The sequence below is a fragment of the Nicotiana tomentosiformis genome, chromosome 9 (genome assembly GCF_000390325.3).
Source record: "Nicotiana tomentosiformis chromosome 9, ASM39032v3, whole genome shotgun sequence".
NCBI classification, from domain to species: domain Eukaryota; kingdom Viridiplantae; phylum Streptophyta; class Magnoliopsida; order Solanales; family Solanaceae; genus Nicotiana; species Nicotiana tomentosiformis.
Window position 1 is genome coordinate 80955764 of NC_090820.1, and position 3601 is coordinate 80959364.

Consider the following 3601-nt stretch of genomic DNA (forward strand, 5'->3'; position numbering starts at 1 on the left):
TTTCTTTAACTGTGTTACCGTAAACTTTACTTATATCTTTTACTGTTTAATTTATTATATTTACCCCGGTAGGGCCTTGACCTGACCTCGTCACTACTCGACCGAGGTTAGGCTTGGCACTTACTGGGTACCACTGTGGTGTACTCATGCCCTTTCTTGCACATGTTTTCGTGTGTAGATGCAGGTGCGAGCTATCAGCCTCGGGGTTAGCGCGTGTTGCTGATTTTAGGAGACTTCAAGGTATTACTGTTTGCATCCGCAGATCTTCGGAGTCCCCTTCTACTCCCTCGCCTAGACACTTTCTTTATTATCTTCAGACTTTTGTATAGAGCTATATAGATTATAGCAGCTTGTGACTTAATGATATTCCGGGTCTTGAGAAAATATTTTGTATATGCCGAGTGGTACTACTCTTGGCTATTCACAATATGCTGTTTATCTTTAAAATGTTGTGTTTTCTTTACATTTTTTTGTAATATTAGGCATACCTAGTCGTAAAGACTAGGTGCCATCACGATACCTTACGGAGGGTTAAATTTGGGGTCGGGACATATATGCTTCCTAAGGTCCCACAACACTATTATCCCCATCAAGATACTGCTTATGCTATGGCACTGCCTCTCTATGGGGTGATGAACACGCAACCTTACTCGCGGCCACAACATTATATACAAAAGCGAGCTCCACCTCCCAGAAATGCCTGTCCCTACCAAGCTCCATATAATCCCCAACCAAATGTTCCCCAATACAATCCTCGCCCAAGAGAGCCCCTCAGAATAAATCAGTTTACCCCTATTGGTGAATCATATTTAAGTTTATTCCAAAAGCTAACTGTGCTAGGTCTGCTGCAACCAATGACCCTGAACCAACCGAACCCCGAGTCCCCCTCGCATCGAGCTGATGCCAAATGTAAATACCACTCTGGAGCAGTGGGACACGACATTGAAGACTGTTGGACTCTCAAAAGAGTAGTGGAGGATCTCATTGAGGTCAAGGAAATAGTTAGGGAGGAAGAGGCACCTAATGTGACGAACAATCCTTAGCCTACTTACAAGAATGGGCCAGTCGTTGGAGTGATCAGTGATGATGGAGAATTTGATCCGACTTTGAAAGCCATAGTAGCCATTGCCGTAACAGAAAAGAAACCTAAAAATGGGCACCAAACCCAAAACTTTCCCTACCAGACGACAGTCTCGGTAGTCGGTCTTGCTATCTTTTCTGTATTTCAGGTTATTTCAGGGTGTAGTCTGAATGCTTTTACTTTACTGTCTTACTTTCTGATGTAAACCCTTCTATTTTTTTTTATATATATATAATTCAAATAAATGAAATCAATATTTCATCATCCATGAATGTCTATTTTCTTAATCTTGACACCTTTCTTATCCTCTTTTCAGTTCTGTTAATGCAAATTTTAATAACATGACATGCTTGCGGACTTCATGCCCAGATCCTAAAACGCTGTCAGACTTCGAAATAATGAATTAAGAAGCAGAATGTGTTGAATATAAGAATTGTAAGAAAATAAATAAAGAATTGGAACGAAGTTGAGATTCCCTCGCTTCGGATCATTGTTGAAGCTGAGATCGGGGATGGAGAATGGGTAAAAACCCCAAAAGGAATAATTGACTATGATTGATGAAAAGCGATCGAATGAAGTTTGCCACGGACAGTTGTACCAACAAAGAATGGACCATGCCAACAACAAGAAAGTGTAACCCAGCAAGGTTGAAGTGGGGCAAATTGTTCTGAAACGCATCCTCCCGCATCATGAAGAAGCTAAAGGTAAGTTTTCTCCAAATTGGAAAGGTCCGTGCATTGTAACAAGAGTGTTGCCAGAAGGGAGCGTTGTATTTGAGAGACATTGAAGGAAATGTCCCCGATATAACAGTCCATGCAAATTCAATCAAACGGTACTATGTTTAACTCATTACTTGGTATTAACATTCTCTGATTGGGATGACGAAGGCTTTCTTTCTTGCTACCCAAATACCATTAACTCTTTTGCAAACCCTTTGAGCCGGTTCCCTCTCTTTGATTACCCTTTTTTGGAACCTGAAAGTTATTATTAAAAAATGACAAAGAAAAGGAAAAAAAAGAAGAAAAAAACAAAAAAAAAAGAGAAAGAAGAAAAAAAGGAGAAAAAAGAAAAGAATCAAAAGAAAACAAAACAGAAGAAAAACAAAACAAAAATCAAAACAAGTTCAAGTTAATTGAACTACGTCTGACCTGATTCCGAAAGGATACATAGGCAGCCTCACTCTGGGTTCGGTCACACAAAAACAAAAATTGACATTCCCCAAAACTGAAAACTGGTGCAGATGTTACAATGGTTCGGCGATGGTTTCGCCCGAAAGGTTTCAAAGTTGTAATTCAATCCAAATTCTTTTTATCCAAATCCTTTCAAGTCCTTCCGATCAATCGGCGAGAATGTTCAAGAATTGGAGAATACGGTTACTTGGATCAGATGCAATAAAATGAGAGAGTCCTATTGGTGAAAACCCTCATGGGCACTGTAGGGAGATGGTGAGTAGAGAAAATAAAAATGAGAGAGTCTTGTTAGTGAAAACACGTAAAGGGCACTATAAGGCGATTGCAAGAAGAGAAATGAGAGAGCTCAGCTAGTGAAAAGAAGATCCACGCAGCCATGACATCAACACAGTCCTGAGCAAGGTTTCTCGATTTCAAGTCAAAAGTTGTGATGAGTTTCTGAGAGTCAGATGGTTTACACAGATCAGGCATCCAGTCCAAAAGGCATGTTATGTTCATTGAAGTCCGTATGTACTCCCAGATAAGTCCTTCTTTCTCTTTCCTGAAAGGGACACCTCTTGTTTTAAACTCATTCTCTGTTCCATTATTTTTTTTAATTTGAATCCCTTTCGGTCTAACTTTGTTCAAAAAATAAGGCAAAGAAAAGATGGCAAGACCGATTTACAGGGTTCTCGTTTGAAGTGAGCTGATATATTCAAAAGGCGCCCAGCCTCGGCAAGGGCATCAAGTTGAACCTGACTGGCCATGATTGGCCGATTCTTTGAAATGGAAAACTTTGAAAGAAGCCAAAAGCGAAATGCCCACAAAGGCAAAATAAAGTTGAAAACGGTTAATTCCCACATGACCAACCGTCATGGCAAAGTTTGGAAATGAAAAAGGATCTCCAGGGTCAGAAATGGAGTTGGTATTCAGGAAATAATCAGTTGCAGTTGAGAAGAAGATAAGACGAGATCAAGAGAACGAAATAATCAAGGCCACAAACCGACCTCCATTTTAAAACTAACAATTCTTTCTTTGTTCAGAACAGGAACAAAATAGTTGTAGGAACACCACCAAGTGAAGTTCTCAAATCCTTGATTTTCTTCCAATATACATGTAATCATTTTATTTTTAGTTCATTTTAGCGAACAAATACCCTATATTCAGCACAGGGTACTACATCCCCTGGTTGCATTACTTTCTACCAAAATAGGGTACGACATTCCCTAGTAGCATCCTAGAGTGCCACAAGCCTCATATTATTGCCAACACAGGGTACTACATTCCCTGGCTGCATTCCTTTCTTCCAACATAGGGTACGACATTCCCTAATAGCATCCTAGAGTGCCAC